This window comes from Mobula hypostoma, chromosome 19, assembly GCF_963921235.1.
Source record: "Mobula hypostoma chromosome 19, sMobHyp1.1, whole genome shotgun sequence".
Taxonomy (NCBI): Eukaryota; Metazoa; Chordata; class Chondrichthyes; order Myliobatiformes; family Myliobatidae; genus Mobula; species Mobula hypostoma.
Window position 1 is genome coordinate 50,995,854 of NC_086115.1, and position 25,342 is coordinate 51,021,195.

The following is a 25,342-nucleotide window of genomic DNA, read 5'->3' on the forward strand; positions in this document are numbered from 1 at the left end:
GTCTTCAATCAATACTGAGGTTTAAGTCCTGGGACTCCATACTGAAGAGTGTTTGGGGCGAACTTTTACCAGAAGGAAAGCAACAGTTCCAGCAGGCAGTTTATCGCCACCTTCTCAAAGCACTTAATGATGAGAAGTAAAAGTTGGCACATTCACCTGGTCCATTTCCGACACTTCCCATCCCTTTCTTGATCACACTGTCTCTATCTTCAGAGACAGCTAATCCACCGCTGTCTATAATAAACCAACGGACTCTCACAGCTACCTGGACTATACCTCATCCCACCCTGCTACTTGTAAACGCAAACAACAGGAATTCTGCAGATGCTGGAAATTCAAGCAACACACATCAAAGTTGCTGGTGAACGCAGCAGGCCAAGCAGCATCTATAGGAAGAGGCGCAGTCGACGTTTCAGGCCGAGACCCTTCGACAGGACTAACTGAAGGAAGAGTGAGTAAGGGATTTGAAAGCTGGAGGGGGAGGGGGAGATGCAAAATGATAGGAGAAGACAGGAGGGGGAGGGATAGAGCCGAGAGCTGGACAGGTGATAGGCAAAAGGGGATACGAGAGGATCATGGGACAGGAGGTCCGGGAAGAAAGACAGGGGGGCGGGGGTGACACAGAGGATGGGCAAGAGGTATATTCAGAGGGACAGAGGGAGAAAAAGGAGAGTGAGAGAAAGAATGTGTGCATAAAAATGAGTGGCCTTTTATATATTGGTGAGACCCGACGCAGACTGGGAGACGGCTTTGCTGAACACCTACGCTCTGTCCGCCAGAGAAAGCAGGATCTCCCAGTGGCCACACATTTTAATTCCACATCCCATTCCCATTCTGACATGTCTATCCATGGCCTCCTCTACTGTAAAGATGAAGCCACGCTCAGGTTGGAGGAACAACACCTTATATTCCGTCTGGGTAGCCTCCAACCTGATGGCATGAACATTGACTTCTCTAACTTCCGCTAGGCCCCACCTCCCCCTCGTACCCCATCTGTTACTCATTTTTATGCACACATTCTTTCTCTCACTCTCCTTTTTCTCCCTCTGTCCCTCTGAATATACCTCTTGCCCATCCTCTGGGTCACCCCCGCGCCCCCGTTTTTCTTCCCGGACCTCCTGTCCCATGATCCTCTCGTATCCCCTTTTGCCTATCACCTGTCCAGCTCTCGGCTCTATCCCTCCCCCTCCTGTCTTCTCCTATCATTTTGCATCTCCCCCTCCCCCTCCAGCTTTCAAATCCCTTACTCACTCTTCCTTCAGTTAGTCCTGACGAAGGGTCTCGGCCTGAAACGTCGACTGCGCCTCTTCCTATAGATGCTGCTTGGCCTGCTGCGTTCACCAGCAACTTTGATGTGTGTTGCTGCTACTTGTAAAAATGCAATGCCCTGCTCTCAATTCCTCCATCTCCACCATATCTGCTCTCAGGAAGAGGCTTTTCATTCTAGAATGAAGGAGATGTCCTCATCTTTGAAAGAAAGGGGCTTTCCTTCCTCCACCATCAACGCTGCCCCAACCACATCTCTTCCATTTCATGCACATCTACCCTTACCCCATCCTCGTGCCACACTACCGGGGAGAGGGCTCCTCTTGTCCTCACCTACCACCCCATCAGCCTCCGCGTCCAGCACATAATTCTCCGAATTTTCCACCACCTCCAACTGGATCCCACCACCAAACACATCCTTCCCTCCCTCCCATTTTCTTATTTCTTCCCCTCCCACTTTCTGCTTTCTGCAGGGATCGCTCCCTATGTGACTCCCTTGTCCATTTGTCCCTCCCCACTGATCTCCTTCTTGGCACATATCCTTGCAAGCAGAACAAGTGTTTCACGTACCCCTACACCTCCTCCCTCACTACCATTCAGGGCCCCAAACAGTCCTTCTAGGTGAGTCAACACTTCACCTGTGAGTCTTTTGGGGTCATATACTGTGTTCGGTGCTCCCGGTGTGGCCTCTTGTATATCGGTGAGACCCGACATAGATTGGATGACCGCCTTGCCGAGCCTCTACACTCCGTTCACCAAAACAAGTGGGATTTCTCAGTGACCAACTATTTTAATTCCACTTCCCATTCCCATTTCATTATGCCCATCCATGGGCTCCTCCACTGTCGGGATAAGGCCACACTTAGGTTGGAGGAACAACACCTTATATTCCGTTTGGGTAGCCTCCAACCTGATGGCATGAACATCGATTTCTCAAACTTCCGATAAGGCCTCCACCCCTTCACCATTTCCCATTTCCCATCCCGCTCCTAACATAAACCTCTGGCCTTCTGCCAGCCAATGTGCTTTCCTACTTACTACTTGCTGACTGCACAGGAAGCGACCTAATACAGAACTGAAACTGCTCATTTCAAAATAGAACCTGAATGTGCTTAATCACAGCTTAAAAAAAACAATTGCTCAAAGTGCAGAACATTCAGCTTACTGACGCAACTTGTTAACAGTGCCAAAATACTGAAGTGATTCATTAACTGAACACCTGGATCAAAGGGGAAACTATTAAGCTCTAGTCACTGTAATAAGTCTTCCAACTGGACTCTCTTATGGATGTGGAAATCTTCTTAGTGTGAATTGTTAGTCTTCTTGGGAGCACTTCTGGGTACTGGAGGTAATTGGCTGCAGCTTTTTGTCACATAGATCTGTAGGGAACCCTTATGAAAAGTAGACATTATAATGCTTACCATCCTGACAAATAATTGCAAATTTTCTTTGGAGGGGCTAGAGATTAGATGTGAGACAGAGGATTCAGCTTTGTATTTCTAGGCTCTGCTGGAAGTCAACTGTATACTGCTTTAGCTAGTATTCCCTACTGGACAGAAAACAATCTCCCTGGCAAACCATATTGCTCAAGCTAAAGCTACAAACTGACATCAATTCATCTTGATGGAGAAGTGGATGTGGTCCAGTCCATCACGGATAAAGCCCCCCCTCTCCACCCGTAAGCATATCTACATGAAATGGTATCGCAGGAAAGCAGCACCATCATCGGGGACCTCCATCACCCAGGCCATGCTCCCTTCTAGGCTGCTGCCATCAGGAAGAAGGTACAAAGGCCTCAGGACTCACACCACCAGGCTCAGGAACAGTTATTACCTCTCATCCAGCAGGCTCTTGAACTATATGAAAGTCTGCTCCCAAGAAGATGGACAAACAACCAATGTGCAAAAGACAACAAACTTCATAATAATAATAATAAACTTCACCTGCCCTATTACTGAAATGTTCCCTCAACCTATGGACTCACTTTCAAGGATTCTTCATCCCATGTTCTCAATATTTATTGCTTATTTATTATTATGATTATTAGGCTTGTTGTCTTTTGCACATTGGTTGTTTGTCCATCCTGTTGGGAGCAGTCTTTCATTGATTCTGTTGGATTTTATCGTGTATGCCTGAAAGAAAATGAATTACAGTGTTGTATATGCTGACATATGTGAATTTTGATAGTAAATTAACTTTGAACTTTATTGTAACAATGCAAAAATTCATCAGAAGGCAAAACTGTGACATACTGATATTTCAACTACAATTTGACTTCAAATAATAAACAATGAATCAAAATTTTTGAGTGCCCTTTTTGAAATCATCCAAAGGTGTTATGGAAGTATATAGTGTGGTTATTTCTGCCTCCTCTGAGCATTGAAATACTGAACTGATTCATGAGCCAAGACTACCACTTAATTTTAATCATTCTCATCTTCCAAAGTGCAGTAAACTGGGTGACTAAAATATCACACCTTCAGCTTGGAAATTATTATTCTGTAATTTTCCTTTCCCTCCTTTTGCCTCCTAATTCTTATTTCAGATTGAATTTCCAGAAAAATCAATAAAAAAGTCTTGGAAATTCCTTAGGGTAGCATCGTGGAAGACAGAGAACTATTTCACTGAGTAATATTTGACTGCTTTGTATAGAATTGAGCTTCCAAAACCCCAGAGAAATGATGTAGATGCTTTTTTTTTATGCCATTTACCTCCATTTCTGTCAAAGTTGCAACAGCCAGTTGGAGAACTCTTGTGGAAATTACGATGATTGAATGAAGGTGCAAACTTCCGGTGGGCCATATCCAAACAGAGAGCTCAATGGATTTTGTGTCAATCTGCCAAAAGCCATTGGTTAACATTAACTGAAGGCAGATGCTTCAGAATGATCCTGTCTCCATGTACCATAAAATACACACAGTCTGTTCAAATTGCTTTTGTTACCACAATGACAAATGATGCCATTATATAGCAGATATACACATTTATTTATACAGTGTAGATAAAAGAAAATAATTAAAAACTTAAACAGGAGTTTTAGAAAGTCCTTCTCCATTCAATTTGATTTGCTGAAATTTGATTCTATCTTGACACTTGATGCTGTGCTCATTAGCCACACAGAATGATCTAGAATCTGTTTAAAACAATCTGTTTAATCTCAAAGCTTGATGCTATGCTCATTGGCTGCAGAGAATGATCTAGAAACTGTTTAAAGATACTTGACTGATTAAATTGCACAGAATAGAGTGTTATTGAAAGTAATAATGAAGTTAGGAAATAATCAGTCCAAAAAGACTTGTAGTTAGAGCAGCAGGAAATTAAGTCCATTAATGCAAGACTGTAGAGAACTCATAATCCACAAAGTCATCTCATATTTCTTGTTACAAGTAGCAGTTAAATTTATAATAAATTTAATCTCTTTAGCCAGCTTGGGTAGATATAGAGTGGCCATACTGTTTTCTGCAATATCTATTGGAAAATACAGTACTGTGTAAAAGCCTTAGGCATGTGTGTGTGTGTGTATATATATATATATATAATAGGGAGTGGTGAGAATGGAGCGCCATGGGAAGGGTGTGGGACAGGTGGCAGAGAAGGAGTGCTGTGGTGGGGGAGGGGTGGCATGGTTGCAGTCACTCTCGGCCCTGAGACTGGCAAGGTTATTTGATTCCAAGCAATTGGTTTATTGATCATTACAGAATGCTTCTTTGGTGCTTCCTGCTCCCTCCCCTCTCCCTTTCCCTTTTCCCAACCATGATTACCCTCTCCCTGCCCCCTTCCCACTCTCAGCCCACAATAATGATCCATATCAGAATCAGATTTATCATCACTCACATATGTCATGAAATTTGTTTTTTTTTGCAGCAGCAGTACAGTGCAATGTATAAAATTACTACAGTATTGTCCAGAAGTCTTAGGCACCATAGCTATTTGGCACTGTACTGTAAATTACATGTACAAGTGAGTAAATTGCCTATCAGATAGGCCCAGAAGACATTGGTGCTGAGATTCATATCAAGCTGGTTATTTGATGTGCATTCCCAGATAGCTCACATGCTTACTAGGTAGGGTTTTTGATTATCTTCATGCAAGTTTAGAGAGGGGTTAAAATTGAGAAAGGGCAGTGATCTAGTGTGGGTGCTTTTAAGACGTGGGATAGTGATGGTAATGGTTTGTGCATAGCTCTACAATAAGATTACTTATCTCCAACCCCTTTACCTCTTCTGTGGTTATATATGCTTTTATCACCCTCTGTCCTGATTGGATAACTGGCAGCATGCCAAACAAATTTAAGATAAGGCTAGACACGGGAAATGACTTGGAATATTTGTTTCTATTTTCTGGTGGGTATCAAACCGTGCAGACTACTGATTGAACTGCATGTAAAATTCATCCTTGTTATGTTATGCTTAAAAACAAGACCCGCTGCACACTTATGATTTTTTTTGTAGGTATGCTTGTTTTCCAAAAAAGAACAGCAACCAGAAAATTGATTTGATTGCATGCAGCAATTTTCTCAGGTTTGTTCTTTATCTTCCCACACAATCTCAGTATGAGATTATACTAAACACTGCAACACTAGTGACTGTGGGGAGGTTGGTAATGCTCGGTTACAAATTCCTAACTCAAAAAAAACCCTCTTTCTCCTTGTATTTTCAGATTATCTTAGGGCTTTCTGGTCTTTCACTTACTGAAGTTCACAAGCTGTTTGCTTTACAAATTCACCTAGCAACATGAAAGCAGCAGGTATGTAATGAAAGGCAAATGTATTTGGATGTGTATCGGAGGAGAACACATATCATCCAGCATTTTAAGAGGGCTTATTTGTTCTGTGGCATTTTGAATCTGTGCTGGTAATTTAAAAAAAATATTATTTATTGAGATATAGTGCCAAATAGCCCTTCCGGCCCTTTGAGCTGCACCACCCAGTTATCCCTCCTATTTAATCCTAACCCAGTCATGGGACAATTTACAATGACCAAGTAACCAACCAAATGGTACATCTTTGGATTGTGGGAGGAAACCACAGCACCCAGAGGAAACCCACTTATTTAAGGAGAGAATGTACAAACTCCTTACAGCGGCAGGATTTGATTTGTATGTTAATCTATTCCATAATTTTGATTCTTTCTGTTCTTAACAACTATATTTAAATTAATCATAATTAATTTCTGAATCATAGAGAATTATTAAAACATTGTGAAACCCATTTTTACTGGGCATCTCTAGAGATGTAGCTTGTTAGCCCCTTACTAACAGCCACCAGAATTAGTGATGAGAAAGCCACCTTTTCAGACTCCAAATGTCCAGGGTAGATATGACTTAGGTCCCGCCAAACCCGTGAGGTTGGGATGTCTCGCCCACCTGAACCCCGATTTATGAGAATACTGTGTAACTTACTGTTCCCATACAATCATCCGGTAGCAAGAAATAACAGATCATACACTGCATACAATTATAAAGAAAGTATATTTATGAATGTTAACTTAACCAAACAGTTATTAAAAAAAAGAAAAAAACAAAAGGGCCCATCATAATTAAACAGTCGAATGTGCACAGTTTGGAGCTCAAATCTTCCAAAAGCCATTGTGTCCAATCTACTCATGGTGCCAACTCGTATATGCCAATCCCCAGTAGAATTCTCCCTTTGGGCTGCATCAGATTTTGCATTTCCACTGGATTGAATCCTATGGCCAGTTCTCTCAAGCTTGTCTCTCCATTCCTCAACCCACCTCAGTGTCTGTCACAAAACCTCTCCCCTGCACCCTCTAGAACTTTCTCCCAGTTCCACCATCCTGATTGGACGACACAACATTCCTAAGCATTCATTATCTTTAACAGTAACACAAACATTACCAGCAGAACCCTCTGCTTCTAGAGAAAATCATTACATGAAATACCCTATGACATTAGCAATAAAATCCTTACCAGGATGTTACAATTGGTTTTTGAATTTTTAAGTTGCTGAAATCCAGAATTCAGCACTATCAGATAATATTAGGCGATCTATTGTTATCTTCCTGGAGCTCAAAATACTAATAACTTTATGTGCGATTTTTGGAACTTCTGTAATTCCAATATGGGTCTAATATTTGAGAACACATTTATGCTGCAGTCATTCAGCTTGGGATGTAAGGTTTTAGTGTGCACAGCTAATGATTCCTGGAAGCATGCAGAATATGAAGAATGTGATGCCATGATGACTTCATGACACCATGACACCCATGCCATATTACAGCTCAATGTCAGGGTATTTGCAGTGTTAGGTATCCTATTTGGAAGAAGCCCTGCATTATGTAGCAATTAGAGCAGCAGGATTGAAGTTGTCTACTGTGTACTAAAGAAATAAATGGGAGTATCCGCCTTTTAACCACTCAAAAGTAAATGACTACAAGCCTAGAAAAAATATCTGTGGTCATAGCTCAGATTTGATTGTTTTTTAGGTTTGTAGGGATGGTTTTGGGGACACAAGATGGAGTTAGAGGTTGGGTTAGAGTTTAGGGAGAGGGATGAGGATAAAGTAGAGGTCAGGCCAGAGTCTAGTCCTCCACTCTGCATTCAAATCCAGAAATATGGACATGGGACGTACATGGTCAGATGTCAAGCTGGCAGGCTAGTAAGGATGAGGGATGGCGGCTCTGAAAGAGTCAGTATGTCATCGGCAGGTTCCAGGATCAGAGTTCTACAAGGGCAGGAGTCTCGAGGGCTGGTGATCCCCAGGTACACAGGTTTTGAGGCCTAGTCTTCAGAATCTCCTCATCAGTGAGTCTGGAGGGTGAGGACTAGCTTTCAAGGTCCTTATCCACCTTCATCATCTTTGGTAAGTCCTGGAGTTTTGATACCAAGGATTGAAGCCCAAAGGCAGATCAAAAGTCTGGAAGTCTGCAGAAGCCTGGGTCTGAGAGCCTCTGTGAGTCCACCAAGGAAGGTGAAGCCTAATGTCTGCAAATCCACAAGTCCAACGGAGGCTGATGATGACCTGCCCTGCAGTTGGAGGATTATGTATTTGGGTTGTAAGGAGGAACGGGTCTTGTTTTGCTGTGGTTGTTTGGTGCTTGTTGTGTTCTGTTTTGTTATGTTCTGTGTTGTTCTGCTGAGCGTTGTGGGCGTGCTTCGTTGGTGCAGGAACGTGCATTGACACTTATGGGCTGTCTCCATCACATCGTTACGTTGTGTTGGTTGTTAATGAAAAATGACACATTTCCATTAGACCATAAGGTATAGGAGCAGAATTAGACCATCGAATCTGATAGTGTTATTGTCAGGCTGATCCATTTTCCCTCTCAGCCCCAATCTCCAGCTTTCTCCCTGTCTCCCTTCATGCCCTGACAAATCAAGAATCTATCAACCTCTGTCCTAAATGTACCCAATAACTTGGCCTCCACAGCTGCCTGTGGCAACCTACGATTTCACTGTATGTTTCAATGTACCTGTGATAAAGAAATTAATCTGAATCTGAAAAATTCAGGATAGCATTGACAATGTTGGGGCAATATGTGACGAATGCACAGAGGCCTGTGTGAATTCTTCACCTCATAAATAACCCACCTGCCAGACACTTCCTTTCCCTTCTGTAGAAGAGGCTGTGATTTCCACATTGAAATCATTTGTCATCTCAGAACACACAGAAGGGATGAACATTTAGGTACTACTTAATCCCAAGGAGCTGTCAAAGAAGAAAAAAGGAGGCATAATAAGGATACAACCCTTATTAAGCAACACACCCAAAATGCTGGTGTAACTAGCAGATCAAGCAGCATCTATGGAAATGAATAAACAGTCAATGTTTCAGGCTGAGATCTTTCTTCAGGACTGGAAAGGATGGGGGAATACATAGAATTATTAAGTCCTTTTCAGCAGGCTGGATGGTGGGGTGGAGTTGTGTCTCTGCCAAAGGAGGTGTAAGGCACTCCTTCCCTCGCTAAGCTGCAGGTCTCCCTGGGCAAGATGTAGCACCTGTTTAGCCTCCCCCAGTCGGGGTGACGCGAAGCCGTGCGAGCAGGTGGTGGATGGTCGTATGAGCAGCTGGTACATATCATGAGTCCGGGTTATGTGACTACTGATGCCAGGCAGAAAATCTCTGAAAGAGTATTGATAATGGCTGGGGTCACCTGTCATGCAAAGACACTGCCCAGGGGAAGGCAACAACAAACCACTTTTGTAGAAAAATTTGCCAAGAACTATTATGGTCATGGAAAGACCATGATCGCCCATGTCATACGACATGGCACATAACGAAGCAATGAACAAACTAGCAAGCAGCTGAAGAGAAAGCAGGAATAGCCAGAAAGAGCGTTAGTAGGAAGAAATTGAGGAAGCAAGGATGGAACTCAGAGAAATGACAGCTAGCATTAAATAAAACTTGTGCACCTGATTTATAAACCACAACATGCCATGTCGTAGAGAAATGCCAACTAATCTTAAATATCACGTGTTCTTATTGTCGGTGTGCCTTTTGGTTGTCCTAGGATTATAACATGTAATCAGCTCGACATACAAGTCATTTGGTATGGACAAGCTCTGGAATTACCTACGTGGATTTTGAAAATTGCGTTTAATTTAGTCAAGCTATTTCTTTTTGCTATGAGAGAATCTTGGCAAAACACTTTGCTGATGGCAAGCCCTCAAAGCCTTTGAAGCTAGCTATATTCCCTTGTTAAACAACTCTTTAAATTGTGCCCAAAGGAAAAATTCATAACATTCCCCTTTGGTCAACTTACCCATAGACTTCTGCTCTCAGAGTTCTGTCAACATTAAGATCCAAAACAACTTATATTGCTGAAGTACTCAAGGGAATTGCTGGTCGAAGCAATAAATAAATCCAATGCACTTGATATTGCCAGTTTCAGAGTTTCATACACAAGGTTTTAATATATTTCAATTGATACTACTCAAATATTTTAATCGAATTACAGCTTATGTGAGGCAGGCGTACCATGTCTTAATTGTGTTGAAAAGATAAAGTGCTTTATAAAGGTTCATTATCAGATGTAAATTTGTATTTGGACTTCTTTTGTATTTGGTGAGCAAACAAGGAACTGTTTTCCAGAAAATATCAATTAGAATTAAAACCAAAATCTCTTGAGAAAGGACCATTTTGAGAGATCGCTGGTTCAGTTCTTTTCAAGAGAGACAATTTTGAAAGGGCCAATTTGCTAATTGGGGGATAATAGTACCAATAATGCTGGAAATTCAAATTATTTTTATAGAAATGCAAATGGAAAAGACTATAAAGGCATACCATTCTTTGTAATGCTGAATTAATAGTTTTTTTGTGAATAGTATTAAGTATGGAAATCATAATCAGTTTGCTCAGCTTTGAAACCAGAACAGAACACAAAAGAATTTGAATAATCTTGGAAACCACATGCTGTCTTTAAATTATAATGATTCTCTGCATGTTCTGTTCCATCTCTAAAGCAGTCATTTAATAGAGAATAAAGCAATATATTTCTATGAAGCTGAGGTATATATGGCAACTGATTGAAGCAACTCAAGAATATTGTGATTTTGGTATCACCATCACAATTTATCTTAGTCAAAAAATAAAAATGTGTGGATGGAGGACTGATGTCAGAAATTTGTTTGGGATCTTCCGGACACTGAAATTAGTCCCATTTTCACAACAGCACCAAAGTCTCAAGTTTCATATCAAGTTGTTCCATTAACATTTTCTGGATGATTGTGAACACATTTGGGCATCTAGAGGTAGATTTTCAATTTGAAGACAAGCATTTGGGGCCATCCATCTTCCAGTGAGTTCATAGTGTAGGTATATAGAATCACACAGCACTAAAACAGAGCATCTCCATGGCAACCATTGTACTTACCAGCCCGCACCCCAAATACGCACATTTGCTCCACAGCCTTGCATGCCTTTGCTAGATGCTTCTTAAATGTTGTGAGAGTATCTGACTTCACCACCACCTGAGATGGTACAACCTGTTTGGAAAAATTCTGCCTCAGATCCCATCTAATCCTTTTACTTCTCACTTATACCTATCCCCCACAAGTATCCTCCTCCTCTCCCATCCTTATGGAGAAAAGGTTCTTATTTTCTACTCTACACTTAGCATAGTACTATTGGGTCACCCTGCAGATTCTTCCACTTCTATCCAGTCTCCCTTGTAACTGAAAGAATCCAATCCTGGCAATATCTGCTGAATTTCCTCTGTACCCTGTCCATCACAATCACATTTTTCCTATGTTGTGATCACCACTATTGTGGTCAGAACTCCAAGTAAGCTCTGACCACTATTTTATAAAGTTGGAACATGGTGTCCCTGCTTCTATACAGTATTATTTGTCATGGTTGACAACACTGTCTAACTGTTCGGTCACTTTCTGGGATCCATGGAAGCATGCATAGGCCTCTCTGGGCATTTTCCCTTGCAGATGAAATGATGTATTCAGTTGTGCTTAACCCCTGCATTTGCTTTTAATCTATATTTTCACGTTAAGAGTTAGATCCTGGAAGATGGGTATAAGAAGGTGCTACCTTACTCATCATCCAGGGATATCAGCAGAGTACAGCTTAATGGCTGCCATTCACCACAAAACTGTTGTTAAGGACACCGAATTCATGGTGAGCAATTATCCAGTTGCTTTTTCAGGACTTCCTCTCAGTGTAGGTTTCCATCATTTTCATGGAGAGCGAATTTCTTGCCAGCTGTTGCTAATGAAACAAAGCTACTCCAACAAACTGGGGGACATCACTGAGAACACCAAGGAATAATAAGTGGAAACTCCAAGGGATTTTCATCTCACCCAGTTAAAGATTCAGTCCCCTGCTGCGAGCAATATTATAGGGTCATAGAGCTCGATGACTACACACAGAAACAGGCCCTTCTAGTCCGTGCCAAGCCACTTAAACTCCCTACTCTCATCGACTTGCACTCAGACCATAGCCCTCCATACCCTCCCATCCATTCACCCATCCAAATTTCTCTTAAATATTGATATCTACCATTTCTGTTAACAGCTCGTTTTGCACTCTCACCATTCCCTAAGTGAAGAAATGTTCCTCTGAAATATTTCATCTTTCATGCTTAACCCACAACCTCCACAAAGCCCCCACAAACCCCCACAAACCAGCCTTTCAGAGGGTGGTTAGGGGAGCAGAGAAGGTTATTGGGGTCTCCCTACCTTCTGTCCAAGACCTCTTTCAGAGTCAATGCCTCCAGAAGACACGGTACATCATTAAAGACCCCTCACACCTTCTCCATGAACCATTTGTTCTTCTGCCATCAGGCATTAAAACTAAAACCACAGGGCTACTGAACAGCTTCCTCCCACAGGCAGTCAGACTGCTGAATAGCTGCTCTACCTGACTCTGCTTTGGACACTTTTAACTTGCACTGGACACTTATAACTTGATTTTAACTGACATGTGGCTGTTGTGTTTTACTCTGTATTGTTATGTTTATTATTTAGTGTTGTGTTTGTTATGTTATGATTGCACTGCTCCTTGGAAACGCTGTCTCATTCTGCCCTGCAGAGCTGATGTACGGTTAGAATGACAATAAAGTTTTTGGAATCTTTGAATCTAGTTCTATTCTCACTCAAACTCAGTGGAATAGCCTGCTTGCATTTACCCTATCTATGTCCCTTATAAATTTGTATATCTCCATCAAATATCACTTCATTTCCCTACACTCCAGGGAATAAGGCCCTAACCTTTTCAACTGTTCTTCAAGTCCTGGCAACATACTTGCAAATTTTCTCTGTACAGTACTCTTCTGAAGCACTCTTAAGCCTTTCAATAAATCATCACTATCAGCATTAGCATTATCGTCCAGCTCTTTACATCTTCACTACTTAATTTTCCATGGTCAAACAAAGACATTGTCCAGAAACATTGGAGTGCAATCAGTTTTTACTTCATTGTGATTTGAAGCCTATTAAATGTGTGAGTTTATCACTATTTAATCTCAGGGCTTTTGCATAGTGTCAAGATCAACATCCATCTATACCACAGGAAAAATTCCTTGCAGTGACTAGATTTTTGATTTTATAACTCATCAAACCATGATTCACGTGCACATATACAATAGTAGTTGATAGTTCTACTCAGTTCATTGTTGCAATAAAATTCAATATTTGGTAGAATATAGATTAGATATTTAGAGAAAGGGATAGAGTAGTTCTGTTTTTATCTCACCAGTTCCATTTAATATTGGAGATATACATCCTGAAATTCTTGTTCTTTACAGACACCCCTGAAAACAGAAGAGTGCCCCAATGAATGAATGAGAGTAAAATTCTCATGGATGTCCTCCCTTGCACAATGACCTTACCCCACCCCATCCCACCCCACCCACATCCATAAAAAGTATCAGCACCCTCCACCTGCCAAGCAAGCAACAGGAAAGCCTCCAAGAAAGACAATGATCTGCAGTACAACAAAAACTAATTGTTCACCCATCAATTCGATATACGACAGGCTCTCTCTCTCCCTAATAAAGGGACAGAGAGGTGTCCCCCTTTCAGCGAGAGGGGTGACATAGCAAAACAACTTGCTGATTTGCGATGATAAAGCCTGCTGTGTTGCCTTTTTCCCCGAGTTCTCCAACTCGAGAATTGGCAACAAACTCTCTCCCACCAACGAGAGAAGGAGAGAGAGAGAGAGAGAGAGAGAGAGAATGGTTCGCTGAGTGCAGAGCCTTCGATAGTTGATTGGCTGCTCCCGATCTTCTGTTTTCTCCCTCGTTGCTTCGGTGGGCAGTATTGGCATAGAATCAGCCTGTTCGCAGGGCCACAAAGGCTTGGTACCCCAAAAGTGTGCTCATCTTCTAGGCAGCATCCTTAAGATTTTGAAAAGCAGCCGGACGCGAGCCCCTGGGAGCAGGTCCTACCACCGTGAAGAACCAAAGTTTGAGTGTAACTCCAGGTCAAGATCTTCAACAGCAGCCCACCTACCCTGAAAAGGAAAAAGAGAAACATCAAAGGTAGAAATTAAGCTGCTTCCACAGATGAGCTGGAAGAAGCCACTGTTAAGAGCTATCATAGCTCCACTCACCCTCTGAGTTTCTCAAATACAATCAAAAAAGAATGAATGTTGCATTTTAAGGACTATTTTGGAATTAATCTGGGTTTTCTTCCAACTGTACAGTTTTGCCTTGGCACTGTCCATGGATATGGCCCTTTTGCAAGTCATTGATGTAATTTTGGACGGTGTGACAGTTTGAGTTCACACATTGCTTTTGTTCTGACAAAGTAAATCCATGTCAGAGGTTGAAAGCCGTGATGCTCATTGCACACAGTTCCCCAAATAAGACAGCACAGAGTGAATCATTACAGTTTTTGTTTCACCAGCTTGTTACTGGCAAAGATGGACATCACAACTGATGCCTCTCTGCATTGTTTTTACATCACACATTAATAATCAGCCAACGATATTAAATCTTGCATTTTTAATTCCTGCCAAAATATGTCATTAATCATTCACTTGAGTGAAAGAACAAAGATTTTTTTTTATATTTACAGATGTCTGCAGCTGGTGTGGGTCTTTATTACAGGTGAGCAGTTACAAGAGCCAGTGGGTTGTATTCAGAGAAAAATGCAGCAATTTGTTTGCATATATAAATCATTTTCTCCATGACTTGTAGGTGAATGAATGAATTAATCTATTTATTTATTGATTGATGGAGATAGTGTGGAATTGACCCTTCGAGCCGCGTCAGCTAGCAATCCTCAATTTAACCTTAGCTTAATCACAAGACAACTTACAATGACCAATAACCAGTACATCCTTGGGTTGCGGGAGGAAATCGGAGCACCCGGAGGAATCCCACACTGTCACAGGGAGAAAGTACAGATTCCTTACGGACAGCAGCAGGGAATTGAACCTGGGATGCTGGTACTGTAAAGCGTTGTGATAACCATTATGCTACTGCGCCAAACAAACCTGATAATCAACCATTAACAGATCCACGAATGTCTTGTAAATGGAATGTTGCTGTGTGGAGCATTCCAGGAAGAGAAACTGCATCTAAATAATGAAATACTCCTTGCATTAAAGGGAATATGGAGCCCAGTGTAGCAGGACTATCACTGCCTGATTTTTCCTAAAAGGGGAAGATCAATATTCTGTGTGACTGGAAATAGATGTTTCCAATCAAAGCAGTACCTTGTGCACAATGTAAAGAAAATCTGCAGTTAAAAATCTTTTGCAAAAAAAAGTTAATCCCATTGCATAGCTAGATTGACCAGAAACTAATTGAAATTTCTTTCACAGCATGCTGTAATGAACCAAAAGGGCTCTGCTGAACTGACATACCACAATAAACTGAAAGCCAATCTTGAAGAACTTGTTTATACAAACACAAGCTTCTCTCTGAATTCTGCAATGTGCCTGTCACCAGAAATTTGCATGTGAATGGTGCCACAGTGAAATACATACATTATGGAGATGCAGACAGGATGGTCAGTGCTGTCTCAAGCAGGTTTGGAAAGTGATATACATATCGTAACATATGAAAATACTGATACACATCCATATCAAAGCATCTTTGTTGTGCTAATGTTTGAACATTAAACATTTCTATGTCTCTCAATTCATGCAGGCAAACAGGATTAAAATAATGTAGTCAGTGGGGAAGTCTATATCCATCAAATTGCCAAGAGTGACCTGTATTACAAAGCGAAGATGGCATTGTATCTGTCGCTATTTTCTGATCCTAATTGTTCCTCCAGCAGTCAGGAATGACGAGTAGTCTTAATTCCAAAATTTCATTTTATTTCAGAGTACAAACACTAAACAAACTAAATAAAGAGTGGGAAATGATGCTAAAGGGTGTAAGACAAAGGAATAAAGAAACAAAGAAGCCCAGATGTCGCCTCTGAAAAATCTATCACTTTTATAATAAGGAAGGAAAATACCTTAGATAGGAATGAATTAGTAAGTAGGCTACATAATTAAAACACTTACATCATGTGGGTAATGTGTTAATGCTTAGCCAATGAAGAGTGAGAAAGGTAATAAACCGTTAGTTTGGCTGCTGTATCGCTTTCTGCCAGTGTGTGAAAAATATATGAATTTGTTAAAAAGAGCAAATCTTATAAAAAGTATAACAAAAAAACCTGCGATTTCCAACAGTAACACATACAAAGTGCTGGAGGAACTCAGCAAGCCAGGCAGCGTCTATAGAAAAAAACAAATAGTTGATGTTTCAGGCGTACACCCTTCATCAAGAATGGAAAGGAAGGGGAGAAGTCAGAGCAAGAAGGTGGGGGGAGGGTTGGAAGAAGTACATGGTGGCAGGTGATAGGTGAAACAGGGAGAGGGGAGGGTTGAAGTAGAGAGCTGGGAAGTTGATTGGTGAAAGAGATAAAAGGCTGAAGAAGGGAGAATCTAATAAGAGCGGGTAGAAGACAATGGAAGAAAGGGAAGGGGAGGAGCACCAGAAGGAGGTAATAGGCAGGTAAGAAGGAAAGATGTGAAGGGGAAACAAGAGTGGAGAATAGTGAAGGAGAGGAGGGGGGAAGACAACTACCACCAGCTGGAAAAATTAATATTCATCTCTCAGGTTGTTCAAGACAACAGTGACTCATGGAAAACTGGCAATCAGCAAGGGAACTGCGGATGACCACTAGTATGGAATCAAAAAAGAGCAGTATTTGAAATCTGGGAATAAATCGTGTTAGGAAATGGAAGTGTGAAGTATGGTAGCCATTAAACAAGAACTAGCTGTCAAACCATTTTCAAATGTAAGTGTAACTACAAATTGTTTTGAAATTACAAAACCAGCTGCAGCTGCATGAAGTAACACAGCTGTTTGTGAAAGGAGCAGGTCTCTGGCTCATAGTGGGATGAGTTAAGAGATATGCTTTGGAAACTGAAATGAAATTTTTGTATGCTTTGGCCAAACATAGATAATGGAACTATGATAAATAGACTATGTCAAATCTGTGACTATGTAATAGATAAATCCCCAGACATTGGAATTAAGCATTCGACATCTTGTGTGAAGATAATTTGCACTACTACAATATTAATTGAGGGAAGTTCCAGACTGCCAGCTTTACCGCTTAGCACATCAAATGTGTTATGGTCATATTTGTTCTGTTAGTCAGCACTTGGGGCATTCTATTCAAAAAGGCAGCCCTCACAGTATTGCGGAGGAAGAAGAATATTTTAAGTGTATGGGTTTTGTGTTCAGAAGATTTTGGAATATTAACCTAGATGACCTGCTCAGGAAAAATATTTGAATATTTAGTATTAGTGTCATTTTTAACTTTTATTTCATTTTATTTAGAGATACAGTGCATAATAGGCCCTCTGGCCCATTGAGCCGCACCCCCAGCAATCCTCAAATTAACCCTATGCTAATCATGGGGCAATTTGCAATGACCGATTAACAAACAAAGTGGTACATCTTTGGACTGTGGGAGGAAGCCGGAACACCCGTAGTATACCCATGCATTCCACATGGAGGATGTACACACTCCTTACAGAGAACACCAGGATTGAACTCTGAACTTTGTTCAGCGGACTACTGCAAAGAAAACGCATCATCAATGCTTCCGGGATATTGATTGGTGACTATCATAATCCAGTGTCCCATCAGTTGTGAGTGGACTTTATATCATTGAAGTTTAGAGTTGCAATTATTTGTCAGGATGTAAGCATTATAATGTCTATTTTTCATAAGGGTTCCCTGCAGATTTATGTGACAGAAAGCTGCAGCCAATTTCCTCCACTACTCAAAAGTGCTCCCAAGAGGACTAACAATTCACATTAATAAGTTTTCCACATCCATAAGAGGGTCCTGTTGGAAGACTTATTACAGTGACTGGAGCTTAATATTTTCCCCTTTGTTCAGCTGATGAGTCACTTCAGTATTCTGGCACTGTTAAATGGTATCCCACAGCCCCAGAGACCTGGGTTTGATACTGCCCTCTGGAGTTTGTTGGACTGTCATTACCATGTGTGCTTTCCCCAGATGCTCTTCTTTCCTCCTGCTTTCCAAAGAACGGGAGGCAAATTAACATCGGTCCGCAGGTGAGCTGAAGAATTTGGGGAGGGTTGATTGATGGATAGCACAGTCTCCTGAGGCCAAAGGATCTGTTGCCATGCTGTACCTTTCTATGATGATCAAAGTGGCTTGAACGTGACAATAGTGTTTTGTGCCATTTTCTTTGCAGTATGAACAGACAAAGCAAAGAGTAGCAACTGAGCGACATGGCAACTTCTGACTACCTAGTTGCTGGCTCAGTGTGCTACCCATCTACCTGATAACTTTAGGAAGGCTCCTACCCACAACCTGATCAAGCAGAGCATTAGCTTCTTCAGGCAGAGTTTCTGTTGCTGGCAAAATGGCTGGTTCCCCTCTCTGACTGACTAAAATCTGTCCTGATCACAGTGATTCTGCAGATGATGTCAAAGTTTGAGGGAGAAAAATAACATTGCTAGAAAACAAAAGAAAGAGCAGAATTTTCTTTGATCCCTCTCGGCCTGATTGAACAGCATTTCAGTTCTCTTCTCCTTTCCTAGAGCCATTGAGTGACAGAGAGATACAGCATGGAGAAGGCCTTTCTGCCCAACAATTCTGTGTCAACCACCACAAACCAATTTTCTCATTGAACCAACACTAACCCTTTTACACCTGATGACTGTGTCTGTTGAATGAGGGAATAAATGCCTTTAAGCTCTGGGTACCTGCTTTCTGCTATTGAACCTGGCCAGATCAGTATGTTTACATATAAACAGCTACTGAATAGCAATACCTTTAAGTATTCTTAGGACAAAATTCAGAATAGAATATAGTAACTATGCGTTATGACAGTATTGTGTGCACTAGCTTGTTGGACAAATAGAGTCTTACCGACTCTCCACTGTCTCATAATTATAGTTTTTTCTTGTCCACAATTTACATTCAGAACTCTCTAATGTCTGGTGAACTCAAGCATAATGGAAAGGGGAAGTCAATTTCAGCCAATTCCTGAAATACGTCACAGACTCGAAGAGCTTGCTCCGATTGCTAGCCCGATTAATGTTAGCAACTCTTCCTTCTGGTGTTATGATGGACTTGTTAATCTGCAGCAGGATTGTATGTGGAAATTGAAGGTGTGTTTGCTGCCAGAAACAGATTTAGTGTTAAGGATCGAGAGCTGTCCAAATCCAGAGATGAGGATTGGAGAGCAGATAACAACATTGTATCTATCAGTCAAACAATAGCGCAAGAGGAAAGAACAGTGGTGAAAGATGTGAATATTTTGTGGCACGCCATAGGAAAATGAGAAGTGACCAGATTGTCGTAGGAAAACAGTAGATTCCAAATGATAAATGTGTCTTCTCTTTTCCCCTAATACTAAATAAATAAATAGACACCAAAAACTGAATTGAACTTTCAGATCTCGATGGTGGGAATTTGGGACATCAGCACACTTTTCTGGGAGGTGACAGTGGTTTGACAAGGTCTTTTGGGAGCAGCACCACACCTGGAGAGTTCTAGCTAAGGCTGGATCAGGCTCATCAGGGATTTGCTGGAATTCAGTATAGAGAGAAGGCAAAGGTAGATAGTTACAGAAAGTGAAAACTTTAATCAACAAGTGCCGAGACTAAAGGTGCACAAAATATTCAAGTTACAGTCTCGCTGACAACTTTATACATGTAGCGCCTTGGGAAAGGTTTCACTGCTAATATAATGGTTTCTCTGTAGCAGCAGTGTTTGGGTTATGACTAGAGATAACAGGAGTTTTGGAATGTGCGCTGTCCAATGAGGGGAGTGTTTTCTTTCTTGTGTGCCCGAGAGCAAGGTATTCGTGGGCTTTTGTTCGACGGAGGATGGAGAGAGAAGATGCTGGAATGGAGAGGTTGTAGACTGCATGACTGAGTGGACGTGTAATGGGGTCAGGAGTCAACATGCCTGGGGGAAATCGATGGAGAATTAACGGATGGGAAATCATGAGCTCCAATGTGCACATTAGACTGTTTTATTAAATTGGGCCCTTTTTGTGTTTTCTTTATTAACTCTCTAGTCAAATTAAGAATTATAAAGCTAAATCATTTAATTGCATATGGTGTACTGTTTGTTATTTCATGGTACTGATTTGTAACAGGGGACACGTCATGCAGCGTCCACCTAAACAAGATTTCACCAGTTTGGGGGGGAGGGCACGACGACTGTCTTTCCCTAGACTATTGCAGTCTGCCAAACCTGGGGGTTACAAACATTTATAACCAGACAACTCTGCTTTTATACTCAAATGGCCAGCGTGCAGTTTGCCCTCTGAATCGCGTTCTGTAGCAGCATGCTTGCCTTCAGTGAATGGTACACAACTTTGAGGACCTGCTCTCATTTATATCACGATGGTGCAATGCAAAGCAGCTCAGCAGACTAACCCTGCCCAGTATTGGCCTCACCGGTCAGTGACAATGATGAGGTTACTGGGATGATGGTAGCCCGGAATATTTCTGTAAAGACCCAGCACTAATTTCAAACTTGTTTTGCTGGGCCTCTTCAGCTCCCAAAATTCAGGTTAATGTGTCAAGAAGAGCTCAGGATTCTAATTTACTGATAAAAATAGACCCAGAATTGGAATCAGACAAGATATTTCCTATTATCCAGTCTCCTCCCTTGTCAACTTCACGGAAATGTTTTAAGAAAGTAGAGCACATGAAAGTGCAGAGAACGGAATAAATGTCGCTGAAACCTACGCTAAAGAATCAGTTCCACTGTGATTAACAATAGGCTCTCAGCTTTAAGTTTATTTTTCATTCCCTCTTTTGAAAAACAGCTCCTTTATGCCTTATATTTTGCCTACATCAAAGTTATGTGTCACAAGTATAATCTCACACCATATACATTTGCAGATCCATTTACTCTGAAGGTTCCACTTCAGACAAGACGTCTGAAAGCAACGTTCTTGACCTTCTCTGAAGCGAAACTTTATTAACATTTATGGTTTAATACACTAGCTGAAGGATGCCTCTGGTTAGATCTATTGCCTAGCCATCAAAGTTACATTTTAAGTACCCATAGCTAATGCTATTGCCTTTCCATGAATGATATTTCTAACACTTAAAGCAGAGGATGGGCCAAACTTCCCTCTATGACACTTCAAAGCCATCTTGCTTATGTTGGAAAGTTTGTTGCTTTTGGATCAGAACATATTAATTATTAAAATCCAACTTGCCAAAATATTGGGAGATGAGGGCCAATGAGGGGAGGAAACTGCAGTTTCTGGAGGTGGTGCAAACCACACTTTGACTAGACACCATACTGAGGTCTACCGAAGACAACAAAATCATCCTGGTGGAGCTCACAGTAGCAAAGGAGGAAGGGTGCGTGGAGGCTCACGAAGTACCAGTCCTGAGTCCAGGAGTGCAGGGACAAAGGATGGCAGTGCTGGGCCTTGATGAAAAGAGCAAGAACCAAGCAGGATGGAGAAGGAAGCACAAGGAACCTCTTGCTTGATATGGCGCAGGCAAGAGGAGTTGAACTGGAAGTCAGGAGCAGATGGGTTGTGACTTGGCAACCAGTGCTGACCCCCCAGCAGGGGAGTGTAATGGTTAGGGGTTGAAACACTCTGTGAAGGTTTGGCTCCTGGCCAAAGGCAATGGTTGCCCGATCAGGTCACTGTACGGAGCACCCCAGTAACTTTTCAACAGGAATGGCCAACCAAAAGACGACACTTTTTTAGAATAGCTGTATTCTGGTCATTAATTGTGCAGTAAATATACTGAACGTATTCGGAGGCTGGTTATACTGATTAGGGTCAAGTGTAACAGTTAAAATCATCCCCTTGACTGGAGAGATCATTCATGGCTCCGTCTGTCTAAGTAGACAATGGATGCGCCCTTTCCGGGGCACAGACTTGGGCGATAAATATGGAGATCCTGGGCTGCCCAGACATCAAGATCCCCCTCTCGGCCTCGCGGATGTGGTCCAAAGGAATGCGAAGCAGTACATTTGGCATCAGCTTGGCTGCAGGAGCTGCCGGGAGGTGACGTGATACGTCATCCAACCGCCTTAGGGGCTCCACACCTGATTTGTATTGGACTTACTCCTTAGCCTTCTCTTCTCCCGAAGATACCCATAAGGCAGTAGGATCTGTAACCCTGGATAGGGGCCCATACCGGGTACTGTCAGCCGGAGCCAGCTGAGCCCAGGACTCGTGTAAGGCAGGGTTGTCATGCCCTGTAGTAGTGACATATGGTGCCACTACCCACTACATGGAGGGATCATAGTTAAATAAAATCTATTGCTGAACTTGCATGCTTACCTTCAGCATCTAGTAATAATTTTGAGGACCATACATGAGACCCAGCAATTATGTAATAGATAAGTAGCATTCGAAATATAAAGGTAGCAATAACTTAGTGTCCCTGCCAAACTTGTTGTAGGGTTTGTTTTACAACAGTTAAAATCTTGCTTCAGTTTCTGTGTGCAGAGGACAGGTGAGTGTTTGTCATCTTTAATGATGCCACATGTATGAATATTGCTGGTGAAACAGTAATTGTGCCAAGGTGAATTTCATATTGAAATGCCCAATCAGATGGGTGCAAATGATGTGTTGTATTAAGACATATATACCAAATAGAGTCCTATATGCTTGTCATGACTGTTTTCATAATGCTTCTTTTGAGTTACATGTATTTTTTTTAAATACCTGGATCTTCCCACCAACACACCCAAAATGGTTGTTAATTATTGTAGCCTTTGAGTCGTATTCATGCTTATGCAGACATCTCAGGTCAATTGCATGTTTCCTGGTCTGCAATTTACTCTAAAATGCACCTTCAGGAAGACCGTTGTTCATAACTGCATTTAAAATTTAATCTACAATCCATATTCAGATCTGAAAACTATTTGCTGTTAAAATTAATATTTGCTATATTGCCTACCTCTAGAATACGCTCTAACATGCTCTTACTCCCGGAGAGAAATTAGTAAAGAGAAAATATACATTGTGGTTTGGGTAGAAACCTGTTTCTCATCCTAACAGTGAGCATGTTCCACAAGTTATTCACTGGTTGTGACACACCTTGAGATGCCCTGTGGGGCAAATACAGTGCTGTGACTTTGAATGAGGTACACAGGGAATGGTCCTGTAGAAGTGATGGGTCTTTATTCGTCATGAGCAGTTACTTAGAGGAAACCTGGTAGAAGAAGATCCTTGCCTCGAGTTTTTACCATCCTTTAAATACAAAGGCAAGCTCGGATTTACAATTGCATTATTTACTCTATTATTTGGCTGTGGATAAATGGATCAATAGAATTACTTATTTGCAATGGGAGCACATTATAACTGACAAGTCTAACTGTGAACATTCATACCGCTTTGTTTCCGGTCAAGATGGCACCTCTTCAGTTTTTGTTCTTTTTTTTGTATGGGTAGGAAGGATTTGAAAGTTGGTGATCGTGTTGCTGTTCTTTTCTTAGCTGTCATATTTTCTTCATTTCATGGTTATCTGGAGAAGAAGAATATCAGAGTTGTATACTTCAATAATAAATGAACCTTTGAACTGTTGTTGGGATAATGTATTCACATTGAAATTCCAGAAGCTTCTGAAGATGAAACCCAGAAGTCCAAGACATCCATCTTTCACCAGGGTGTTGCAAAGGCTAGCTCTTTGTTGCACAAGTATTAATTGACAGAACAAATATGACTATGACCAGGTTTGAAGTGCTAACTGGTAACACCCTGGTGTTGAAGACCTCCTGATTGATGTCAGGATGGTACAAAATACCTTGATTTGTATATTGCATTTAAAAACACTTTGAAGGCCAGTTCTCATTTTTTTTTAGTAATGGCCCCTATACCTTATATTTATATTCTTTGACAATGGTTGTTATTATACAAACTTTGGCACCCTTTAAATAAAAGATTCTTTGTCTCTCCTGTCCTTCCTTTATTTTCTAAATGCTTTCAAACTTTTAGTTTCCATTTTAGAAAAGTTGTTCTCTTTTTCGTCAGGGAAATGATGTGATCATTAATCACTACGACGTGAATGAAGTGAGCTGGACATTACGTGCCCATTCTTTGCCAGAATCTCACTTCCCAGCCATGGTATTCCGACAATATTTCCTCCTTAAATACTTTCTCTTTAATTTTTTCTCTCCAACATGATAGTCGAAGAAAACCTGTGAACCATAACAGAATTATGAGAAAAGCAAGAGGTGCCACAAAAGCATACCTCAGAGAAGAGCTATCTCACTGCTTCAGTAGTCTGATTTTCATGCTGACTTGCAGTGATGTCTATTATGCTGAATTTGCATGTTCTTGCTGTGGGCAAATGGGTTTCCTCTGGGTGCTTTGGTTTCCTCCTACGTTGCAATGACATGTGGGTTGATAGGCTAATTGCCACTGTAAATTATCCCCTGTGTAGCTGGGTGGTAGAATCCGGGGGAAATTGGGAGGAATAAAATAGTGTGAATAGTCACCATGTGTTCAGTAAATGGGCTGTTTTCATGCTGCATGACTTCACGACAAAGCACTCTAGTGTATTCCTAGTGTAGCATGTAGATAATTGTATAAATCTTGTCTACACCATAGGGCCATTATTACAGGAGTTAAAATTTATGAAATACTTTGAGCAATTGATCTATTTATGTTTTGAATGACAACCTACATTATTAAATTCTGGACTCAAGAAAGTCTGCAGATGCTGGGAATCCAAAGCAACACACACAAACGCTGGAGGAACTCAGCAGGCCAGGCAGTTTCAATGGTCATGAATAAACAGGTGATGTTTCAGGTCGACACCCTTCTTCTGGACTGGAAAAGAAGGGGGAAGACGTCAGTGTCTGGAATTACATAAGTTCAGTAACAGGTAATCACAATAATTTTTTTTTTGTTTGGCTGATATTGACTTCCAATTATAAATCCAATTTAATGCTAGTTAATCAGCTTACTGTTCTAAAAGAGACAAAGTGCATCTCTGCAATGTCACAAGCAAATCTATACTGAGGGGAAAGTGTTGTTAAATGGTCAGTAGCCTGATTAGCATTGCCAAAGTTACAGAAATAACACACCATTGTCCACCCAATATCCACAACAACCATTTGGATTCACCTTGGACCTCTCCACATTTTATGCAGCATTTCATGACCAGGACACTTTGCTGTTG

The 25,342-nt window shown here is 41.3% G+C and overlaps 1 long non-coding RNA gene across 1 annotated transcript; it reads left to right on the forward strand.

Moving 5' to 3' along the window:
• Window positions 1-5,946: 5,946 nt before the first annotated feature.
• Window positions 5,947-15,554, forward strand: LOC134359035 (uncharacterized). Its single transcript, XR_010021004.1, has 3 exons — window positions 5,947-6,012; window positions 14,752-14,783; window positions 15,503-15,554. It is a non-coding gene; the product is annotated as an uncharacterized LOC134359035 (long non-coding RNA).
• The last annotated feature ends 9,788 nt before the right edge of the window (window positions 15,555-25,342 follow it).